Source organism: Podarcis bocagei (genome assembly GCF_964188305.1).
Source record: "Podarcis bocagei genome assembly, chromosome: 3".
Classification (NCBI taxonomy): Eukaryota; Metazoa; Chordata; class Lepidosauria; order Squamata; family Lacertidae; genus Podarcis; species Podarcis bocagei.
In genome coordinates this window covers 895,178-921,168 of record NC_138127.1, presented here as the reverse complement: position 1 = coordinate 921,168, position 25,991 = coordinate 895,178, and the positions used below count along the sequence as shown (strand labels likewise).

Sequence of the window (25,991 nt, the reverse complement as noted above, 5' to 3'; positions counted from 1 at the left end):
CTCATTGGCTGGCTCCGAGCACAGCAAAATCTATATACCCCCACCCCCCCAAACATTGCTAGCAACAACTGAACTGGAACAGAAGCCTGTGGGCAAGGAGGCTATGCGGGTGGGGGGGAGGCAAGTGGGGGGACTGAATTTCACACACAGAATTGAATTTATCAGCTAGATCTTGGGTTGTCTCAGTTTCCTCTCTGTCCACTTAAACTACAAGGGACAAATGGCAACTCTAAAAAAAGGCATCTGTCAATTATTCTTCATTTCTCAATGAAGCCCAGGTGTTCGATGAAAGCCTGATCTTTTCAACAATTGCTGACTGGCATCCTTTCCAGTGAAAGCACACCTGGAAAGGTTTCCTCTTAACCCTAGAACACTTGGACAGAAATATACAGCCTCAACAAGACTTAATTTCAAGTGCCATTGCTATGGAAACAGTATGGGTGGTGAAAAGCAAAAAGGGGTTAGGAAAGAACAGTTGTTAAAAATAAAGACAAAGTTTTAAACACTTTGAAGGCATATCATTTAGACAAACGAGTGGGGGATGTTTTGGTTTTAGTTTCAGTTAATGATGTGTCTACACAACATGACATTTATTCAGCCGTTTAAAATGTGTTATTCCAGCTCTCAAATGCTCTTCCCTTAGATTTTCCACACTTGAATTTATTCATTTGTTGTATCATTCTTTGCATATCAAAACGCAATTTTCATCCATCAAAACACATAATAGAAAGATTGCTTTAAGGCCAGCACCCCCTTTAATGTAATTTAATTCCATTACCCGGTTTGTTCAAAGCATTTTGTTTCAGAATAGTGAGTAATGAAAAGCACTTCAGTCCATCTTGTCACTGAATTTTATTACTGCTTTCAATCCAGATCTTTGTCACTAGAAAAGAATAAGTTTGCAGCTAAACTTTGAAAGATGTGTCCTTCATATTAAAAAATTATATTAACGCGAGCTTTTAGAGTCTGTCATCCTTTCCACTAAAATGTTATTAATCTGAATGAATAGTTTGACCAGCAGAAATCCACACTGAGTTACTGACCTACTGAAATCAATGGAACTTAATTTAGTCTCCTTGATTTGAACATGCCTGCTCTAAATATGACTAACTCTGGTTACAACTCAGTGTCTGGATGCAACTCAGGTGTATGTTGTTCTTTGTTCTGCTTTTTTGCTTGGGGGGGGGAGGGAACTAGGGCCTATTTTGTCAGACATATGAAGCATTATCCATGGTTGGCAGAGAAATATAGCAGGACGCACACACATACACACATGTGTATAATGGCCATAATATGCTAGAGAGGAATGGGAAACCTATGACTCTCCTGATGTTGCTGGACTACAACTCCCATCATCACCCAGTATTGGCCATGCTTGCTGGGGCTGTTGAGAGTTAAGCTCTGGAGAGAAACAGCTTCCCCATCCCTGTGACATGTCTATGCACTGCTCAAATGTATGATAAATATAATAGAGGACTATTCCAGACATCTTCGCTTTTGACTTTAAGGTGCCTCTTAAAGACTGTTTTATGCCAATGGGCCTATGCAGTTGTTTAATTTCTTCTTGAGAAGCCAAGAAATGATTGCTCTGTATGGCTTTTAATGATTTTAAAAATACTTATATACTGCTGTGTACCACTCTAATAGTTGATTCAAGGGTAGGCTATAAATACATTTATAAACAAATTATAAAATAACACTTCTTGCATGAGTTTAATCAATGAAATGCACAAAAATCAGCATCGTTAAGGTGTCAAGGCAACTTTGTAGTTTTCCGTTAACTGTCTATCACAACTGCTCATTTGGATTTCGACCAGAAGCACCAACCTACTGCAACTTCCATCAACCAAAGCCAGCATGGCTAGTGGCGATGAACGTTCTAGTTCAACAACATTTGGAAGGTGACAAGTCCATCATGCCCACATTATAGAACCAAGGTAAATGTTCAATGAACACCAAACTCAGAGCCTGCGGCCTTTATGTAAAATGGACCAGTTTAAAAAACAAATAAAAAAAATCTTGTCACATCCGTTCAGTTATGTTCCCAAATGTACTAGTTTGCAAACAATGAAATGTCCTACGGGACCCCCTTACTTTTTTCACTCTCAAGCAACACAATCTGGTACTTTCAGATTTGGGCTGCAATCTTATACACAGTCATTTAGGAGTAAGCCTCATTAAACACAGTGGGAATTATTTCAAAGTAGACATGTGTAAGATTGTGCCATTGGTTAGCCATGAAATTTAGTAAAATTGAAGCAAAACCAAGAGAAAAGAAATCAAGAACCTTATCCTAAATCACCATGAAGATCGTTTGATGGAAATTATTATTTTTTAATTATGCAAAAACATAAAATTATTATTTGTTTCTTTAATGCTTAAAATAAATGTGATAGTTGGAATTCAGTCCATAGTCAGCTTCCTAACAACCAATTCTAAGGATAATTTGTTATCTAATAATAATAAAAATGTGGTGGTGAGGGGAGATCTGAAATATTCAATGAGAAACATAGTTAGAGTCCTCAGATAGGATTTTATCATTACGACTCCCATCATTATTCCATATACTCCAATCAGTGTTTTTCCCAATGGTCTACCTTTTGTAAATGCTCTAAGTTTTGACTTTGGTTTACATGGAGGTGGATAATATCCAAAGCACCCAAGCTCATATTGATTAGGGCGTCAGCCTTACACAAGTAAGGTAAGACTTGCTTAGGCTACAACCCCAAACCCACCATCTAGGAGGAAGCTCCACTGAACCCAAGGGAACTTACTTCTGAGTATACATATATAAGATTACTCTGATGAGCTGCAATTCTACTCATTTACCTGGGAGTAAATCCCACTGAATAGGATTGGGTTGTGTATATGCATACACAAATAGATCCATCCAAAAGAGAGACATTATTAGCAGAGATGTGATATGTCTGAATTATACAAGTGCTTTGTTTCAACTAACTTGCAACCAAGACTATCCATTCCTGATGACATCATTCAGCCCTGTTCATGCACAGGAGAGCAACGCTTTCCATTGGAGTGAGCTTACAGAAACAGTCATTGTGAGTTAATTATATCTGCAGCAAAAGGGCCCGCACATAAACTTTACTGTATGCACAGTATATGAAGAACAAGACAAAATGAAAATTGATTATACAGATGTAAGTGAAATGTTAGGTATGCATCAAATAAAATCTTATCTGATAAGTTATTTATGTTGGACAATTCACAATATGAATACTTTGCATTTTGATATTGTAACAGAAAATGCCCTTGAACCAGAACCAATAAAAGTGTACCCCCCACAACTGTATGGTAACATTGTCTTTCAATTAACAATACAGCAAACTTTTATGAAAACATAGTATCTTCAGTTACAGGATAAGGGTTTTGTATTAATTCATATGCATACTTAACATTAGCCATATGCTTAGTTACATGCAATTATTAGAGCCATTTTTCTAATTAATCTTTCACAAACAACTTTTCTCAAATTATCATTGCTTTTCATTTTCACTAATGCTAATTCCCTTGTGACTAATTATGGATTTTTATCAAATAAAATAACATACACTACTATTTATACTACTTTTTACCTGGCTAGCCCTGCTTATCACACCTCAAGGTAATTACCAACATCAAATTAACAGTTTATGTAATAGGGAAAATGTTTTCCAAGCAAACTTTATAGTGTATTAGATCACTAATATGGTAATCAAAATAATGCATTAATCCTTGCAAAGCAATTCCACGAAGTTACCGAGAACTAGATAATTCAATACTATGTTGCTTGCAGTAATCCTGTGTCTCTAGAAATGTCAATATACTGTATTTCACTCCAGATAACCCACTCCTGTTATTTAATTCTCCCTATGTCTCTAATAATTAATTTGTTTTGCTTACACTGCAGCCAAAATCATGGTTTCAGTTTCTCAGTAATAGAAATCTGCCAAAGGCAAACTCCCATGCCATAACCTCAATTACAACTTACAAAAGAGAACCCTTCACTTATTTTTGCTGGAGTTGCCACTTTGCCTTAAATGAAAATTTCTATAGGCTATCAGAAGACAAATACGCAAAGGAATAAATAGCTATGCAACAAGATTTATGGGGAAATTCTGTTTCAAACAAGATAAAAGATAAGCATCACCCTTTTGAAGTTACCATCTGTATCGAGTTCTATCTACTAATGTTCCTGCAAAGTGAAATATATGGCATATTTATGGCTGCATTTTAAGGAAATTTCATACATACATACATACATACATACATACATACATACTAAGAGAGTAGTTGAATTATGACTTTACAAAGGTACAGGGCTATTTGCTTCAATGGAGTGTGTGCAGGTAAGTGGATATTGAATTGGTCCTTACAAAAATTTTCATCAGGACTCCGAAACAATAACAACAGGCAGCTCTACATACACTGGTTGAAAAAAGCACAAAACACTAAACTGTTAACTTCTTGATTAAAATTAATAAAATATGGATCTGCTTCCTGCAAATTAGATGCCCCCTTGCCTCACTCTCTCCAGCCTCTCGGCACTAAGGTGGCAAGAGCAAAATGAAAGAAAAGGTTGCAATATACTGTAGGACACAGATATAACACATAATGCCATTTGCTTAACCTGTGATCATGCAATTTGTTTTGGTGCAATGAGCTGCTGAAATTATGAGAAGTTAAAGGCAGGCAGTAAGGGTCATCTTGCCTTGTATTGAGTGAGCATTAATTTAGAGCAGCTGGCACTGGAATAGCGCTACTGGAGAAAGGCAAAATCAGAAACATTTGCAATTATAGTATCTTTGCTTATTGGGTAAAATATATTCAACACTAGCAACGAGAGAGAGGGAGAGAGGCTGAAAAGCGAACAGCTGAAAATCTTGCAAAATAATGTATGCTGCCAATGTGTTCTCTTTAATGTACTGCATAAAGGGAAGCTACATACAGATGATGCATGGCTCATTTCACCAATTCACCTAATCCTGGAATCCAAGTTGGATAAAGGAAAGAGAAAAGGCCATCTGGCCCAACTTCCCGCTATGAGGCAGCAACCCCCTGTTCTATTAGCTCCCAGTAGAACAACCAACACAATCCAGAACACCATGTGCCATTTTCAGAAATTGGGGCAAATGCAGAAAGATGCTCACAGAGTTAGCAGCTGCAACTAGCAAGCAGGCCAGACCACACACTGCTTGGGAAAACGAAGTGAAGATTAAAATGAATGAGAAATCAAACTGAATTATTGGCAAAGACACAAGCAGTTCTGATTTTCTCTCTTTTGTTCTGTTTCAAATGAGCACCTTCTTTTATGTTAATGGATTTGAGAGTATTGTACTGGATCCAATGGGACTTCAGTTAAGCCATGACAAACTTTTCCAATTGATTCTATGGGACCTATGTGCACCCAAATAACTTAGTCCAGAACCAACCCACTGGTTTTATTGGAAATGGCTTCCAAGTACAGCTAGGCAGCCTAAGCACTCATATCCATGCAGCTATAATCTGCACAGAATGCCTTGTGCCCCTAGACAGCTAGAGAAATCATCTAGTTTATTTTCAGTGCTGAACATCATCTGACTACAGGTTGTAACAGTCACATGTCGGGCACACGCTAACATGTTGGTTTGATTTCTTGGTAGCCAAAAGGTGATTAGAGCTGGACACAGGTAAACTGGACACAAGTAAACTATCTTGATTCTTGTCTTCTCCCCATTTTCCCAGTACAGTGATATCTCGGGTTACATATGCTTCAGGTTACACACACTTCAGGTTACAGACTCCGCTAACCCAGAAATAGTACCTTGGGGTAAGAACTTTGCTTCAGGATGAGAACAGAAATCGTGCGGCGGCGGCACAGCAGCAGCAGGAGGCCCCATTAGCTAAAGTGGTGCTTCAGGTTAAGAACAGTTTCAGGTTAAGAACGGATCTCCGGAACAAATTAAGTACTTAACCCGAGGTACCACTGTACATAAACTCTTTGAGCATATATTCTATTATTAGAGAGAGTATTAAGAGGAAGCTGATCCTGGTGGCATACATTGCAAGACTGTATATAACTCAACGCCACAAACTGAACTGTCACCCCAGAGCCTGATAGTGGGGTAGGAGAGCTGGGGGGGGTCACATGTGGCAACCATGGTTTCAGGTAAAGGTAAAGGGACCCCTGACCATTAGGTCCAGTCGCGGCCGACTCTGGGGTTGCGGCGCTCATCTCGCTTTATTGGCTGAGGGAGCCAGCGTACAGCTTCCGGGTCATGTGGCCAGCATGACTAAGCCGCTTCTGGCAAACCAGAGCAGCGCACGGAAACGCCATTTACCTTCCCGCCAGAGCAGTAACTATTTATCTACTTGCACTTTGATGTGCTTTCGAACTGCTAGGTTGGCAGGAGCAGGGACCGAGCAACGGGAGCTCACCCCGTCGCGGGGATTCGAACCGCCAACCTTCTTATCAACAAGTCCTAGACTCTGTGTCCTAGACCCACAGCACCACCCGCATCCCTTAGTACATGGGTAGACAAGTCTAAAAAGTCTGGGACACAAATTTTCACGGCCCTCTAGTGGCTATGGTGGCTCATTTACCAGAAGCAATGTCTTTAGTGTTAACTCTGAAAGTGTATACTCGATTCGGGCCAAACTAAGCCTTCTTGACTCTAGAGCATCCTATAGTACAGAATCTATAGTACCCATGTACTATCTGAAACAAAGAGGCACATATGAAGTATATTGGCATCATTTTCAGCTCTCTTACCCCACTATGGCCCTATTTCAAAAGTAGCAGGTCACACTCTCTAGCTGTCAATCTTTTTAAGAGGCACTGCTGAACTTCTGTGGTGATAAGCCAAGGGATAACACTGATAGGTACTGCCCTCACATAATACCAACTCTGGATGTGAGTAAAAAGCTGAAATTTGACTTTGTCATCAATTCACAAAGCTCAGCCTTACTTATGATCAGCAACTTTCACAGTCACCAAGCAAATTGCTTTGAAACAGTGGGAACCATTGGAGGTGCTCATACAGTATACAGCTGTCAGACCTGGCGAACATCCTTGTAATGAAAAAGAATTAATAGGAACAGACAACGGTAGTGACAAGCACAGCCAGATTCCACATCAGAAAGAAAACAGCAGACTATTTATTTTTGTTAAATGCCCATTGGGGTAGAGTTCCTTTTAAGGCTATTATCTAACATCTATGACTTCTATCTACCTCATTTTTTAAACTATCAGTGAAGCCTAATGTTACTGTCCGTAAAATTACAAGTGCCAAACTTTGTTCGGTGCATGTCCTTATTCATCATGAAAACATACTGCAGAACTGACTCTTTGGAGCTCATTTGACTTTTTTGACTTAAAATATTTTACTGAAAATAAAAGAGATTTCTTTTTTCCTTAAGATTCCACTTAATGACTTTTCTCCCCAAACTACGTATGACCTCTTAGAATGACAAGTGTAGATTTCCAGTCTTTCACCTTAGAAGGTGAACTCAGTTTACAGTCAAGTAATCAGATCCTAAGCATAGAACTTTAGCACATGATCAAAAACTCAAAAACTCATTCTTCTATGAAAAATCAGCTTTGGGAGGAGACAATTTTGTGACAACAGCTGGAGGAGAGGAAGCTTCTGTCCCTGCTTTTTGCTGTACCTCTCCCTCTCCAAGCTGTCTTCCCTTTGCAGGATTTGAAATGCACATTTGCCTTGCAAAGTGGCTTGAAGTCCACTGCGGTTGGAGAGGGAACGCATATCTACAAGTATATTTATTTATTTATTCCAAAGTGCCACCTCCTTAAGGAGCCATTTATTTGTTTGTTCAGTTTGTTCACTGTCCATCAGTTTCTAGGGCAGTATACAAAAACACATTTAAAACAATAAATTAAACAATACCATTTCAAACTATTTAATCAGTACTTCCAACAATAATCCAACAATCACCTCAATGCAAGCAAATATACATATCTGGGATAGAACAGTCTCCTGAAGGACTGAGGGAAGAGATGCATCTTGAAACTTGGTTGGAAACTCATCAATGAGAGGGACAACAAGGAGAGAGCATTCCTCATTCTACAGTACTGTGTTGAGACCTACAAGCAGAGTCCTCTCCCCCACTCAAGCAGATTTGGAAACCTAGGCCAGCAGGTACTGGGAGAGGAGTGTCTTCATGCATTTGGGTCTCACATCAAAACTGTGGACCCAGCAGTGTACTGGGAGCCAGCACAACTCATGCAGAAACAGTACTCTATGATTCTGATTGGAGACACCACTCACGTTCTGCACTACTTGCAGCCTTCAGAATGGCTCCAACAGTAGCCCCTTGTAGAACACATTGCAATAATCTAGTCCCAAAGTTACCGGAGCATGGATCACTGTGGCAAGCCTATCCTGTTTCATATGTACCAGCTGGAGTAGGAAAGAGGTATTCCTTGACACTGAAGCCACCTTTACTTTCAGTGACAGTGTTGATTCAGGAGTACAGTGCTGATTCAGAAGTACTCCCAAATTGCAAAACTACTCCTTCAGAGGAAGCCACCTTCCTAATTCCTGGGCACAAGAACCATGCACCAACAATGCTTATCAGGATTCAGCTTCAGGTTATGGGCCCTTATCCAGTCCATTCCTGCCTCCAAAAAATAACCAAGCGCTTGTTTTATCTGCGTTTTGGTGATGCTGTACCCCAAATCCCTAGGTGACATCTCCCAGCAGCTTCATAAGCATGGGAGACAGGATGGTACTCTGGGAGACCTTGCAACACAACTGGCACAGAGCTAAGCAGAAATTTCCCAACGATGATCTCTGGAAGCAGAAGCAGAAGCGATATATATATATATATATATATAGAGAGAGAGAGAGAGAGAGAGAGAGAGAGAGAGAATTTTCAAGCAAGTTCACAGCTGGTTAGGTAGGGCAAAACACACTGCTTACTAATTTAGTTTATTCTATTTATATAAATACAGTAACAATTTACATAAAGCAATACCAATTAACTTCTTCACACAGTGCACAATGAACTTATGGAATTTTCTGGAGGTAAAAGGACAGCAGTAGCTAGTGCTGGCAGTCAGAAATCATCCTCTTCAGGAGTGGAATTACAGGCTGCAGCTCTATATATTTTTTATTTTTATAATAATATTTATTAAACAGGCTGCAGCTCTATAAACAAATGGATTTGCATGCAGGGGTCAGGGAGACAGCATCACCATTTATTCAGGCAGATCCATCCATGGTGAAGAGCTTCCATCTGCCATTTCAGAAGGCATGAAAACCAGAACCTTTTATTTTCTGATTTCTTCCCATGATATTTTTGAATGGTGGAGACATCGCCCCTTATTTTAAAAAATGTTCCTTCGTCACGGATGCAAGATTTTAGTATTCTTCAAATATTGCATTGCGCTATTTAATCCCATTGGATCTATTACAGCAACTCAAAGCAATATAAGGCACCCAGCTATTATCCATTAGCAAAGATTATGAAAAAAACTGGGACTTTTTCTTTTGTGCATTTTCTACACTGCAATATAATTAGCTTTTTATTTAGATAATGTAAATGCCCATTATCTACTTTGTCAAGTTTCCACATGATGCTTAAAATCCTGTGCTCTGTGTCACATCACAACACACATCTATACAAAAGAGCACCTTTCAAAAAATATAGCCCTTCTGAATATATTAGGAATGATCATCTTGTACATGGCTTTTATAAAACCACTTCCCCAAGTTAGATCTGAAGGGCATGCCTTCACCACAGAGGAGCAACTGATTGTTTTACAAGCCAATACAAGGTCCAACGCTCCCAGCCTTTTTCCTTGAAAAAGCTTTTAATTCTTCCTTTCAGCCAGAACAACCCCTGCTATGTAGTAGAAACTCAAGGCTGGATATGCTGGCCATGTGATGGGGGAGAAAGGGTATTTTGCAAGGTTCAACCAGTCTATAGTCCTACTCCATTTCCAATCTGACAGATAGCAACTATTTCTCTTACAAGTACACATTTCTCTTTCTGTCCAGTTAGGTTTGAAAATGCCATTCCAAAACTCAAAAGCAGATCACATTCTTTTAAAAATACAATCTACATTTAAAAGGAAAAGCAACAGTAATATGCTTATCCTTCCCCCAACAGCATGACTATTCATTACATGAAGACAATGACGTTTCAGCCCTGGGCCCAGATCAGGGCTTCCGTAAGTACTCTATGAAGTACATGAACTTTGATCAGGCAGAAACCTAAACAAAAAAAGGGGGGGGGAATAAGCTGTGGGATCAGTAAGACTGCCTGACAGAACCCCAATTTTGGCTCTAAATTCTGACTCGGCCTGAGACATGCCTATTTTACCAGCCACATCACTGCACCTCACATAAACTATGGTGCGTGCCTCAGAAAAGTTCAAATGGTTTTAGAAACAGGTTCTTTCCCTGGCTTTTGTAGACAACAATTTTGCCATAGATGAAATGGAAACATTAACTAACTAACAAGAAGAAGATGTACACTATGAGTGATCACTCCTGTTTCGCTAAACCCCTTCATGTCAGCCTTGCACCAGTTTGTTGTTGGCTTAGTGATCGTGATTTGTTATGGTGGAATACACTAAGGTTCTGGGTTCAGATATCGTGGTAGGCTTGGTCCATCATGGTTTGCTCACCTGCTCAGGCTCAACAAGCTGGCAAACAAGTGAACACAACTGTCAGTGGAAGAATCATTGCATTAAAGACAGTAATGTCCCCTTCAATCCAAGTACAGTGGACGCCCGGGTTGCAAACATGATCCGTGCGGGAGGCATGTTCGCAACCCGCAGTGTTTGCAACCCGCAGCGGCACATCTGCGCACACGCGGGTTGCAATTTAGCGCTTCTGCCCATGCACGACCACCGAAACACAGAAGTAATCCGTTCCAGTACTTCTAGGTTTTGGCGCATCCGTAACCTGAAAAAACGCAACCTGAAGCGTCTGTAACCCGAGGTATGACTGTATCTCTTAATACAATAAAAAGATTACTGGGTCCTTTGATTTAATTACATACATAATGGGCTGTGAGGGATCAAACATTAAAAATTTAAGGATGCTCTAAGGAATGCTAGCTAACATTTTGTATGTGCCATTTTGTGTTTCCAGATGCCAAGGTACCACTGAGCCTAGTGGGATTTAGTTCTGAGTTCTGATGTCTAGGACTGTGATATTAAGAATTATCACTTACAGTGGTGGAGAACTTAGCCTGTTGCAGAGCAAAAACATGCTGCTGCACATTTCTGTATGTTCTGGCAGGCAACCATATAGATTACAGCAAAAACAATGCCCTTTTCTGTTAATTTATACAAGGGCACATATTCACTTTTTCTGCTTTTCTCTCTAATGAAGCTATATTAAATTACAATGCCACTATTGCCCCCTCTACCACATCCATTTTAATCAGCTCTTTCAATATTTTCTACTACATAGGGGATTATATGAACAGCTTTGTCTGATTTAATGAAAATTCCCTGTTGCCAAACAGTTGATACCAGCCTATGAATACAATGTGGACAGACTTCTTTCAGGATAGTTTTATATCTTAAATCTTAAACACACTTACTAGAGAGTAAGTTTCACTGAACCCAAAGGGACTTCTGAGAAAACATATGAAGGACTCTGCTGAATTTCATTTTTAAAAACCTTAAGGAAATGTCCAATATTTGTTTGTACTCCCTTCCCTTTGCTAACAAATGTATAAATTATCCTACAGATGTGGATGGGTAATGAAGAATACTTCCTTACTATCTGCTAGAGATAAATAAATATTCACAGCCCCACTTGCATTTTATCTTCTGTTCAGTGATAGTAGAATGAGGTCATATTTTTAGAATGCATCAGTTGGAGGGTGAGAGCTCTTTCTACATTTTTGAGCAGCATTTTGTAAGATAATGGCAAATATTTCTTCCATTACCCTCTGGCCTTTTAAAGTTAATAGATTTTTCTTCCATAAAGATAAACAATCAGAGTTTTCTTTCTATCTGAAATCCTGGACTCTAGGTAACCCAAGGAGTATAATTTATGCCAATAAAATTATGACTAATATATTTATTGCAACAGCCAGACTGGCTAAAACTGCCAGTGATGGATTTCCTTCACATTCCGATCAATTAATTTAAAAATAAGGCACTGAAAACATTTAATTTTAATCATAACAAATCAATACATTTGAGGTCAATTACTATGAAAGTGTAGTAGCCCTCTTCAGTCATTCAGAAAGAATACATGAGTGTGAGAGCTGCCCTGGTTCCCAATATCCTCACAAACTGGATGTTCGTCTTCCATCCAAACTTCATGTGTCTTCCTAGTGCTGCCTATTAAATGGGTTTAGAAGCTTCCTTGTGATTGGAAACCCTGACAATACAAAATTGCCAACTGTGAGGAGGTTCTCTGCAAAATGGTTAAAATCCCTTTCCAGACCTTCCTGTGAAATATGGGAAGGTCAGAACAGGAATGCCTGGAGTATACAAGGACATTGGACTGGGCAGGTAGGGCACACCTCTAACCCAGTTAGAGCTCTCATGCATTACTTTTAAACACCTAAAGTGGGCATGTGTGTAATAAAGAAGCCATTTTATTCAATACTGCAGAAGCATGAGTATATTGACTCATAATAAATAAGTTATCTATAACATGACTAATTGATGTGTTTTAAAATGTTAAGTTTCAAATCCCTGTTAAAACCAAATTAGGCCAACCAAAATATCAAAAAATGGAAGCTTTTGAGCTCCTCATCCAGTTAAGGTGGTAAGCAGAGCACTGGGGATGGAGAAAGAGAGAGAAGGGAAAACAGATGGGACTCAGCAATATTAGAAGAAAACTGCATTTTGAATGCGTTATAAACATGCAACACCAGATGGAAGCCGGGGGGGGGGGCGGTTTATATGCAGTTTTCCATAGCGTTTTTCCATAGTATAGTATTTTGTTATAACAATTTCTTAATTATTTAAACTGGGTTTTTTCTGTGTGTAGATCTACCCCAAATGTTGAAGCCATGTAGTCTGCATTGGGTTGAAATCTTAAAGAATGGAAGGTGAGGCAGCAGGTGTTCAAATGTTAAGCGGTTTTGGGTAGAAAATAAACCCCACTACATAGAAATAATTACGTTGCATGGGTTACTAGGGACCTGGTGTTAAAAATACTACACAAGTTGTTGTTGTTGTTGTTGTTGTTGTTGTTGTTGTTGTTAACCATGTTAGACTGATGACTCTTTAAAAATTGCTTCTGTTACCTTTCCAAGCCACTCCTAACCACTGAGGGCACCTGGGCAAATATTGAAATTTTAAATAGTTCAGAAAGTAGCCATTCTGCAGCACGGAAACAGACAACCAGTGGAAACTGTAAACTGCCCCTCAACTGAGAAGCAATTTGCTAATGGCTTAGCTTACTTCTACTATCGTAATATCTTTATCATTGCATATCTGTGTTAATGTACCCATGCTATTAATACAGATGCTAAACAGGGCCTAAACCTTATAAGATTCTACTATGCAAATTCAGAAAAGGACTTTTTTGTCTGGAACAGACAGCTGTTGCCCTACTCTGTGCTGGTAAACCGATAGCTTCACTATTCCAATTGCACTGAAGTTTTGTTGGATTGTCACTTTCACATGAAAAGCCCTTGTGTAAGAGACACCAATTCTCAAATTATAGGTGTGGATCAATTTTCTGTTAAGGATTCCAAGCATTAACAGAAGAATGTTTCCCAGAAATATTGAGATCAAAAATGGAGCTTAAACTAGAGATGAGACAGAGCAGTGAAAGATTTCACCTCCAATATCCTAAAAATATTGGCTTGTTACATTCTCTAATTGCCAGCAGACATTCAACAACCTCCAAAAACAGTACTTGAACTGGAATAGTAGCCAAAACAAATTGTGAGTTAAATTTTATTCAATGTACTTAGTATTTTTCGCTCTATAACACGCACCTGACCATAACACGCACATCGTTTTTAGAGGAGGAAAACAAGGGAGATAAAATTCTGAATGAAACAGTGGATGTATCATTTTTGTGCCTCATGCTGTGGCCACAGACATGTGATCTGATGGTGAATTTGGGGTGACCCAATGCAAAAATCCTGAGAATCCCTATGGATCTGTGCTTTGTAACCACGTTTTGCACCATTGTGGCCCCAGGCAACAGTGGGTGCGTGATTTTTTTGGTGCAGGCTGTAGCCATGGACATGCTATGTGATCTGATGGTGAATTTGGGGTGACCCAATGCAAAGATCCTGAGGATCCATGTGGATCCATGCTTTGTAACCACGTTTTTGCACCGTTGTGCGTTTTAAGTGGGGAGGGAAGGAAAAACACAGAAGGGACAAGGAGCACGAGAGGGGTGTGCAGAGAAGCAGCTGGCTAAGAATGCAGGAGAGGGATTTAACGGGAGGGAGGAAAGGAAGGCCAAAGTTTCCCCCCACCCACCCAAGCCAGCCCCCCCTCCTCTCTCTCTCTCTCTCTCTCTCTCTCTCTCTCTCTCTCTCACCTGCATGTTTTCTGGTTGCCTGCGAGTCCCTAAAATGCTTCCCTGGACGCAGCAGCACCGGAGCACGGAGAGGAATTAGAAGGACGCGATCCTTTCCTTTCCCCTCTGCTTGCCTGGAGGGGAGGGGATTTCCCTGCTCTTCGTTCCGTTAGAGCAAACAGCAACCGAAACAGAAGAGGGTGGGCAGTAGGACCATGAGGCAGAATGCAGGAAAGCAACAGCTTCCTCTCTTCAGGCGTCCCTCCTCCCTGACGCGCGAAATGATTTTTGCCTGATTTTTGCCCCCGCACTTGGGCCAGTCGGCTCCAGGGACCACACATTCGCTCAATAACACGCACAGACATTTCCCCTTACTTTTTAGGAGAAAAAAACTGTGTTATAGAGAGAAAAGTGCAGTATTTTGATTCTTTAAAACCCTGTAAACAAGATCATTCTGAGCAATCCAAGTAATGCAGATACAACCAACCTAAATGATACACAACAGAGACCCTCAAAGCTAATTTTTAAGGTGGTGACCATGTGTTATATAGTACAATATAACAAAAGACAGTGAGGTGAAATTGTTTTTATCTGTATGATCAAATTCCCCATATGCCAACAGTATTTTTGCAAATTGCCCAATAATTCTCCGTATTAGGACTTCTTTAAATTGTTGATATGTAATTCTATCAGTTTCTCAGTGAATTACAGTGAATATTATTACCCTATACCTTTAAAGTGGTTCTCATAAATTGTCAGAATGACACCAACTGAATACAAGTAATGACTACAGAAAGGCGGATAAGGTCCACAGTTTGCATCACAATACTTACTGAGCATAATATTTTATTGTGGACATTACTATCAAAAAGCAGTGCAATTTGAGAAATAGAATTTTAAATGGTGGATTCATGCTACCATATTTACATATCATAACTGAATTATCACCTGATTGTCTGAAACATCATAACCAGAACAGGACATATGGCTTAAAACAACAACAGATAATCACATTTTCAGTGTTTCTCTCCACCCCTCTTAAAAACGCTTTATGAATTTTGCTACTATCTTAACATAGTAGCAGAATGCCATCTTGCAACATCTCAAAAGTGTGTTCTTGGTAGTGGCACCCACCCTCTGGAACACCCACACGTTGCTCATGAGGCAGAAACAGCAGCAGGCTTTAAATGCCTTCTGAAAAGCAAATTATTTGAGCAGGTTTGCCTTGTTTCATAAGATTCATCACTTCACTGTATTTTAGGTATAATAATGTATCTAGCTTTTTCCTCTTCGTAAATATGTTATTGTGCTTTATGTAAGTCACTTACAGATTTTGCATAGCAAGTGGTGTACTAATTATTATTATGAAGTGCAATATGTAAAAACAAGCACCAACTAAATAGAGTTGTAGAGAGATTGCTTCTTCACAATAAACAGCATTAAATTGTACCATAAAACATGACCCAAATGTCCACTGTTATCATCAGATCATAACAACCTTAAACCTGGATGCAAGCAAAACAACATAGACCATTACACGTGTTGTCATGCATTAATTTAGTATCACTAATTTTCAGGCATTTAATTAGGCACACAACAATAGAGAATTTTTTTTACCTGAATTTTAAACAAGTGTGTTCAAGTGCAAAGAGAGAGAAAAACTTATTTGAAAGCTACTCAATTAGCATTCTTCCCTGTTTTTTTTATAAAATTATTCAAATGTGTAGGCCTTCCCATGCCAAAATGTTGTAGCTGGTAAAAACAAAACAATTGATAAAACACAAATGCATCTGTCCCTTCAGGTGAACTATGCTTTTTAAACATGTGTTAAAATTTAACATATATATTGACTATGCTGCTTATATTGAAAAACAAAACACTGCATTATATCTACAGAATCTTATAAATGGTTTTTCAGTGTTTTCTAAGCAAGATAACAATGTTAATATTCATTCATTCATCAGTCTGTATAAACTTTGACCTGCTAAGTGCATGTTCATATTACCTCTAATACACTGAACTTGCTGTCAACTTTGAACTTTACAACAAAAACTCTGCCATTTTTCCATTGATGGGTGATGTATCAGTTAACAATGGCAGCAGCTCAAATTTATAGATCTCTTGAAGCTACTCTCCCATTTAGCAAAAAACCATGTATGTTCGTCGTACATTCTATAAACTATGATACAATGTCTACCATTCTTTTGAGAAAAGTAGATTATAAATTGCAGATTCAAACTCAACTTGTTCAGATTTTTTTTTTAAGACTTTCCAGCAACATATAGCTACCATCTGAGCATATTCACAAAGTAAGGTATCAGTCACATTGCAGGGAGGGGGAATTACCCGATCGTAAAAGTCAATAGTCAGGATCAATCATGTGATTCAGAAAGGGGCACTTTCTTTTACAGAAATCTGAATGCTCTGTTGAGTGACAGACTGGTTGTCAAGAAGTGATGCGAATCAAAGTGTTTTTGAAGTATTCGTGCGTGTAAGTCATTTGGGTTCCTGTTTCTCATCAATATGCATACAGGTCTGTGCCTTGCAAGGTGCACGTTTTAGACAAAAGCTGGTTTTATAAATCTTGCCTCTCTCTATGGTTATATTTTGTTAAATATTGAGGTCACATTTATGTACCCATGACAACAACTTGAAAGTGCTTTCAAAATAGATATATAATAGTAGTTTGAAAGTGCTCAATTGCAGCTTTTTTATATAGCTAGTTATTCATAATTATTATCATTAGTCTTCCGAATTACAAAGTGATTTATTTATAAAATCAGTTAAATACATAAAACGACAATAAGGACCCCATGACTGGATCTATCTCAAAAAGACAGACAAATGATGGCGTAGGTTACCATGCTTGCAGAATAGCTTTTCCTTAACAGTAATAAAGTAACAAGCTGGATTGATCAGCTGCTGAATGAGAAGTTTTGAAACCCCAATATAAAATCTGTAACACACCGAACAGAAATCAAACATGTGAAGATCATATGAGAGTTGGACTACTGTAACACGCTCCACATGGGGCTGCCTTTGGAAACTGTTTGCAAGCTTCAGCTGGTCCAAAATGATGCAGCCAGACTGGGACCTGTGACAGGCTGCATGTTAAAAAGGTAAAGGTAAAGGACCCCTGACAGTTAAGTCCAGTCGTGAATGACTCTGGGGTTGCAGCGCTCATCTCACTTTACTGGCCAAGGGAGCTGACATTTGTCTGCAGACAGTTTCTCCGGGTCATGTGGCCAGCATGACTAAGCTGCTCCAGAGCAGCGCACGGAAACGCCATTTACCTTCCCGCCTTATTGTGGTTTTATGTATTTAAAACCTATTTATCCTCTTGCACTTAAGACGTGCTTTCGAACTGCTAGGTTGACAGGAGCTGGGACCGAGCAATGGGAGCTCACCCCATCCTGGGGATTCGAACCGCCGACCTTCCGGTTAGGCTGCATGTTACTTCCCTGTTAAAATAACTTCACTAGTCTGTTTATAGGCACAATTCAAAGTGCTGGTTATGACCTATAAGGCCCTATATGGCTTGGGCCCAGGCTACCTGAAGGTTCTATCTCCCTATACAAACCTGCCCAGGTGCTAAGATCCTCAAATGAGCAACTCCTCTAAGTCCCATCAACCGCGGAAACATGGTGGTAAGCCAAGAGCAAGCTTTTTCTGTGGCTGCTCCCAGATTGTGAGTCATACCCAAGGATGGGTTGGATGGGCTTCCTCTATGTTATCTTTCTACTCGCGTGCAGATGATATTGGTCACTGGGCTGCTGTCAGGACAAATTATATTTTAACAGCTGGTTTTAGATATGATGTGTTGCATTTTAACCATTCAAAAAATACAGACTGATAAAAACAACTCGTTAACCCACAATACTGCTCAGCTGATTTGAGGGATAAGAGGGCCTATAAGGGAGAGAGGGGCCTGATGCATTTGAGTGGGCCTGGTGCAGAAAGTTCCTTGTCCTCTGGATACGAACGGGATCTGTTCCGGAGCCCTGTTCACATCCTGAAGTAAACGCAACCCGCGTCTGCGCATGTGCAGGTTGTGATTCGCCACTTCCACGTCATTTTGACCATCTGCGCATGCGCGAGCAGCGGAACCGGGAAGTAACGCTTTCCGTTACTTCCGGGTCGCCGCGGAGTGCAACCCGAAAGCGCTCAACCTGAAGCAACTTCAACCCGAGATATGACTGTACAGAACAAAATGGCTTGGATACAAAGAAGTGCAAGTGGAACATCACTACAAAACACACCTTTCTTACTCTTTCCTCCACACTGCACCACCCACCCACCGAAAAGCTGCTCCTAAGCCTTGATAGAACAGCATAGGGTGAGCTGTGTATGGCTTCAGCAGGAATTCAGGCACTGACAGAAATAGAGGCCACTTGGTGGAAATGGAAATGTCTCTCTGCTAACAAAGGGCACCATCAGTTTCAAACCAACATTTGTATAGCTGAAGAACACCCACAAGAAGAAATAATGAAATCTCTTCTCTGCAGTAATGCCTCTGTCCCAGTCAGCCTGTTGACATGTGTGTTTACAGCATTTCTTCACAAAGGGGACAGCTTAACTTTTTCAGCTAGATATACAGAATTCCCTTGCCTCTAAATCGGGCCCATATCTGCTTAAGGCAGGAATTCCCACCAGGGGCTGTGTTAGAAACAAACTGGAATAGAAAGGTATGTAGAAGAGATCAGGACCACAGATACAGCATACCTGCTTACTCAAGCACAGAAAATTTTTAGTACCCATGCATCATGTACCCATGCAACCCATTTATCATGTTTAAAGCAAGACAGAATGGCTGTTTTTACATGAGATTTGCTCCAGTCTCCCTCCACATCCATCACATTCAGAGAAACAGAAGCTGTCAACAAAGGGTTGATTTCAGCATTTCCTGTAGTGAGTTGAGTCACAAGGCTCTTCATGTATGTTGGCTAAGCTTTTTGAACAACAATAGCTCTGATGAATGAGAACAGAGAGGCCCATTACTACATGAAGCTTATGTGAAAAGATCTGCTTTCCAATAAATCTGTGCAGCAGCATTGATTGCAAGTGAAGCCATTTTTTAGCAAGTGAATGCAACACTTATGACAGATACAAGTTTTAATAGCAGCCAGGAACAGAGCATCTGTATTTAGCCCCTTAATGTTGTGTGCAGGGCACTCCTTGCATTGCATTCTCCCGCTAACTTTGATGAAGGTTTTTTTCAAAAACAGTGCTATTGCTATACATCTGTAATTTTCAGTGACATTATCTATTCTTGCTCTAGTTATCTCCCGCTTGAGACTACTGCAATGTGCTCTACATGGGGCTACCTTTGAAGGTGACCTGGAAACTACAACTAATGCAGAATGTGGCAGCTAAGCTGGCCACTGGGAGTGGCTGCCGAAACCACATAACAATGGTCCTGAAAGACCTACATTGACTCCCAGTACGTTTCCGAGCACAATTCAAAGTGTTGGTGCTGACCTTTAAAGCCCTAAATGGCCTTGGCCCAGTATACCTAAAGGAGCGTCTCCATCTCCATCATTCAGCCCAGACATTGAGGTCCAGCTCCGAGGGCCTTCTGGAGGTTCCCTCACTGCGAGAAGTGAAGCTACAGGCAGAGGACCTTCTCAGTTGTGGACCTACAGGCAGAGGACCTTCTCAGAACCAGGCAGAGGACCTTCTCAGTGGTGGCGCCTGCCCTGTGGAACGCCCTCCCATCAGATGTCAAGGAAATAAACAACTATCTGACTTTCAGAAGACATCTGTAGGCAGCCCTGTTTAGGGAAGTTTTTAATGTTTGATGTTTTATCGTGTTTGTAATATTCTGCTGGGAGCAGCCCAGATGGGCAGGGTATTATTATTATTAGTAGTAGTAGTAATAATAATAATAATAATAATAATAATAATAATAATAATAATTTATTTGTGTTGTTTGGGTTGATCACTTAACTTGTTCAGATTTTAAAATGCCAGTGCTATCTTACAAGGCTGCCAAAGAACTATATATGGAAGCAAATACATAAAGATGGAGGCAGGCAGCCCAACACCCCCCCTATGTTTTTCTTAGTACAGTGGAACCTCAGGATGTGAACAAGATCTGTTCCGGAGCCCCGTTCGCATCCTGAAGCGAACGCAACCCGCAACTGCGCGTCTGCGCATGTGCAGGTTGTGATTTGTCACTTCCACGCATGTGTGTGATGTCATTTTGACCGTCTGCACATGCACGAGTTGCGCAATCCGGAAGTAACACACTCCGTTACTTCCGGATCACCGTGGGGTGCAACCCGAAAGCACTCAATGTGAAGCGTATTCAGCCCGAGGTATGACTGTATTCTGAGTTACTGTCGTCTTCTTTTTTCCCCAACCACATGTTGCAGACTGTCCTTGTGCAAAAAGAAACAGAAACAGCTTTGCATGAGATGGATACCTTGCCAATTACTTTCGATTGTATAAATGCTAACAGACAACAGGGATTGCAGCCGACGTATTTTGTTTGAGCACGGTCATTAATCACAATCTAAGGTTGATGATAGTGCCTGTAAAACCGTCTTGATGCACAAAGCGTCTTTTAACTTCAAAGCCTTGTTTATCAGATGTGAATGAAATGAATGGAAACAGACTATGCATGAGCAAACATCAGGGCTCATGTCATTATGGAGAAACTGCTGCCCACTGCAGATTGTTGCCGCTGTAGCTATGGGAGTGAGTTTCACAAATATTGGATAAATTAATGTTGTGAACAAATGTACATGGAGGAAAACGGAGGGGGTGGGGACAACAAATTTTGATTAGGCCACTTGTGTTCTTGCACTTCTGCAAGAAGAAAAATGAATTCATTCTCTGCGTTGCAGTTTAAATAAAATACTGCGAGCTAATGTCACCTTGAGTAAAAAAAAATCTTTTTAAAAGCTGGATTAGTGTGATGGCTAAGAAGCTGAGATGCAAATGAGAAGCTTCCTGATCCCAGTCTTAGGCAAGCCACTCTCAGCCCCAGCTCTCCATCCACACCATAACAGATACTGACCTTACAGGCCTGTTTTAAGAAATACAACAAGATAATGTGCATTTCCGTTCCAAGTTGTACGGTGCTATCCTCTCTTTGATTTTTATATGCATACATCAGTGAGCATGGCTGTAGCCAAATGAAAATTATACTTCTTGCATTAATTCTCTGTTCTGCACACGATGCTACGCCATTGGCACAAAATAAATTATGTTTATTTTTTATTAATAAAAAATTCTACCCAATTGTTCATAAAATACCATGCCGCTGAAAATAATAACCACAATCATAACAACCTCATCGAATAATTACAGGCATTTTTAATCAAACATGCAGTCTTGACATTCAATATAAAAATTTTATTATAATGTTTCCTTCATTGATTCGAACTGTTTTTCTTCTGTGCTGGGTTATGATTGGTTGGCAGGTTGTGTCTTCGTGTGCCAGTAGTGTGAAAAATAGACATCCAAGGCGCATTGCACACGGTAATCTGGGTAACATGGCTGCTGCTTCATGTGTTAGTAGCTTTGTGAATATCCATTCACATTGTCTGGGGACTGTTTTAACTGAGGTAGATTATTAGCATCCTGTCTTCTGTAGGGAATGCGGAGTGTTGGGACACAATTCTGACATCCCCTCCTGATCCCAAACAGATAATCAGTGCTGTCCCTGCTTCAGGTGGTGGTGGTGGTGGGGAGAGAGGTCCAGCTTTTTCCTTCCTTCTAGCAGATTAGCACTATTTGCAGAAGCTGTGCTATCACCATGTTGGGTTCCTGCAGAAAACCTGCAATGACCATTCGAATAGCAGGGATGGGATTGATTCAATTTTAACAGATTCTCATCACCTGCACAACTACTAGAAAATCAGGTGGGGCTTATAAAAGTAAACTCTTAATAACCCGAGGACAATCCTAACGTCAAGAACAGAAAGGTCAGAGAAAAGCAAACAGCACTTCGAAAATATGCCCATTAAGTTATATAAAAACCATTTTAAAAGCTAGACATTTGAATTCTTAAAGCAAGAGTGTCAGGAATGGTGATGTGGACCTGACCTCCCAAAACCAGCATCATTGCTGCTTACCAGAATGGTCCAGAGCAGGACTGGGCAGTGGCTAAATTATAGTTATTTGGGTGCACTGGTAGTAACATTGGGTTGGCTCCAACAGTGTGCTTGGGCAGTCCCAGCCTTACTACTACTTTGCCCTGTTCTCACACTGTCCTGGTAAGTGACAGAAATGACACTTGTTCTTAACCAAGGTGGAATTTTTTTAAAGATATATTCACTGCTTCTGAGGCATTTGCTTCCAAACAGGGAATGTGTCAGGGACTGGCTGGACGATGAGGAATTGGGGCAAGCGCCATCCAGGAAACCCTCAGGGGAGGAATGCTCAGAGCCTAGGGATTGGTGGTGGGATACTAATGAGAGGTCAGAGGGGGAAGCTTGGGAAAGAGATGCTGGATAATGAAGAGACAACAGACTCAAAATCTATTCTGGTAGTCAGGGTCCCTTCAGAGCAGATCAGAGGAGGCACTGCAGTGATCAGGAGGTGGTGGTAAAGAGTTACTGAGTAAACGGAAGTTTGCTCACGTAGCACTGGATGTTGGCCATACAATTTAGACAACTACATACAACGGAGAACATACAAGTATAAAACTTTTCAAATACCTGCAAACTTCTGCAAGTAGCTTTCAGACTCCACAACGAACAGTCTCCATTAGGCTCAGAAGGACACATATTTCAGCCTGTAAAGGCTCATTAGCATGTTAGCACATAAGTAATGAAGGGAGAAATATGAGCCAACGTGTGGTTAAGAATTTCACAGTTCTGGCTTGCAAAGATGAGAGTCAAAGCTGGTGACACCCATCTAGCCGCCCAAGTATTTCTGTTTGTTCTAGGAGCTGAGATAACAACAGCAACAGCACTTATAATTAATTGCTTTACTCCTCCCTGGTGGTTTGGCTGCTGTGCTGAGCCAAGCCATGGTTTGGCTTAGCGTGTCATCTAAATCAAGGCTTGTGGTTTAGCTCCTTCCTGACAAGCTGGAAGTTTTAACCTTGGTCTGTCCTATGGTTAACAGCTTCTGGTTTGTCTAAGAGAGCTAAGCTACAAGCCTGCATTCAAGTTGACACGGTAAGCCAAACTACAATTTAGCTTAGGGTAGGGCAGAGGCAAAATTATTGAGGAGGATTAAAATGGCTGTGATCTCCCAGAAGCCTGCACATGTTTGTTTGCACTAAGCCATTGTTTAGCTTAGCATTAAGTGCAAACCAGGCTCAGTCGGTACAGCATGAAACTCTTAATCTTAGAGTCATGGGTCATTTGAGTCCCGCGTTGGGCAAAAAGATTCCTGCATAGCAGGGAGTTGGGCTAGATGACTTTTGTGGCTCCTTCCAACTCTGCTTTTCTATGATTCCATGATTCTAGGAATCAAGATACTGTGGACTGCTGCAAACCGAAATAAGCATTACTGTGCACCCTACATTCCCAAAGTTCAGAGAATGCATTCTTTCATTAAGACATTTTCATATTATGTACTGCCAGAGCAACTAACATATTTTCCTTCCATACCTTCTTTCTATTCTTATACTAAAATCACTAGAAGTTGTCCAGTGGGACCTTCTGAAGCTGGAAATGCAATCTGTGTCCCTTCTTGCTTGGCAGTAAATATCCAATTTGAAACAAAATAAAATGAACAGGCGTGAATGAGACTGTTTGGCAATTATACCTCAATGCACTCATTTTTTTTCCTTTTTTTTTAAAGTGAATTGCTTTTCAGGTTGTAATGGTGGCAAATGGAAACCAAAAGCGTTTCTCACACCAGTCTGACTGAATGCATTGGATATATATGGAGTTATCAACATCCAGTACTCCTTTTAATAAAATCCTCCTCTTCTCTCACATTACAAAAATGGATCCACTAGTTACTTATTTAGTCTACTATTACACTTTCAATAGATTATTTGACTGACAAAAATAAATACTATGGAGCTCTTAATTGCAAGCCTTTCAATGAAAACAGCAGTTTTTATTAAATAAATCATTTATTATTTGGGAAACTACAAACCACTGTTAAAACCAAGCTTTTTTATCCCCCTCCCCCTTTCTATCCATTTCTCTCACAGGTTCAATTCAAAGTACCTTTAAAGACTTTTATGGCCTGGGTCCCACATACCTTGTTACTTCCCCCACCCCTGAACACACTAGCTCCTGGCTTTGAGCATCAAGTCCGCATAAGAATTTCTTCCCTCACTTCAGACTTCTTAGCTCGGAGGGGGACACAAAACACCGCCCCCAACAAACCCTTGAGTGATTTTGTTACTGCTTTATCTTGCTGCTTTTTTGTGTATGTGTGTGTTTAGTAATTATGATGCAGTTTTTATTGGGAATTTATTTTACTGACTGTTTCTCTAGGAGGGCTTGGCCTGAAAAGTGGTTTGTAAATAATTTGTTAATTAATTAAAACAACTGTTACAGGAGAAGCAGGGGCTTTACATCCATTTCTCCAGTGCTGTGGTATGAACTTTCTGCACTAATTCTCTGTCTTCACCAGTCTTTAAGAGGGCTTGGCCTTTGGCAGCTGCGCTTGTTACTCTTCTCTTCTTGTAGGTTTTACAGTGTATCTTGGGTTACAAGACGCTCCAGGTTATAGACTCTGCAACCCAGAACAAAATCACTCAAGGGTTTGTTGGGGGCGGTGTTTTGTGCCCCCCTCCCAGCTAAGAAGTTAAGAACTTTGCTTCAGGATGAGAACAGATATCACATGGCGGCGGCGTGGCAGCAGTGGGAGGCTCCATTAGCTAAAGTGGTACCTCGGGTTAAGAACAGTTTCAGGTTAAGAATGGACCTCCAAAACGAATTAAGTTCTTAACCTGAGGTACCACTGTACTGTAATTATTTCATTTGTTCTGTATTTTTGAACAAGGCCTTGAGCCAGGCTTCCTCAACCTGGGCCCTCCAGCTGTTTTGAGACTACAATTCCCATCATCCCTGACCACTGGTCCTGCTAGGTAGGGATCATGGGAGTTGTAGGCCAAAAACATCTGGAGGGCCGAGTCTGAGGAAGCCTGCCTTGAGTGCTGGAAAAGTGGCTAGCAAATTATTGCAATAAATAGTATACAACATCAAATGTCTTGATGTCCTGTTCTTTCTCATGTTTATAAACTTTTGTAGCTTCCTTCACAGCTGACAAAGCAGAAATGGTCCTATCAAAGCACGAAACAGTTAAAAATGTGATTCTGAGTGAGTTTAGGACAATGACAGCTCTAAGAGATTGGAAAGTCAATGGCTAAATGCAAGCATTCCGTTCTGTCTCTCTCTTTAAAAAAATGAAGCATTTTCCTTTGTAGAAAGGATGAGTTTCATTTCTACCTTTCGCAAAATAGTTCCTTCCTGTAGTACAATATAATATTCTTTTTGAAAGGCTGAAAAATAGTATGGGATAAAAGCCTCTTCCAAGAAGAAACCAGTACCATTCTTCAGCTATGTATGAAAATATTCCATTCAGAATACTATTGTCCCGAAACATTTTTGT

The 25,991-nt window shown here is 40.3% G+C and overlaps 1 protein-coding gene and 1 long non-coding RNA gene across 6 annotated transcripts in view; both read right to left on the bottom strand.

The window, feature by feature from the left end:
- MACROD2 (mono-ADP ribosylhydrolase 2) overlaps nucleotides 1-25,991 on the bottom strand; it is a 996,145-nt gene that overhangs the window by 686,876 nt on the left and 283,278 nt on the right. The gene's annotated exons all lie outside the window — the stretch shown is intronic.
- On the bottom strand, nucleotides 21,763-24,625 carry LOC308584545. Its single transcript, XR_014006905.1, has 2 exons — nucleotides 23,126-24,625; nucleotides 21,763-22,243 (listed from the first exon to the last, which is right to left on the bottom strand). It is a non-coding gene; the product is annotated as an uncharacterized lncRNA (long non-coding RNA).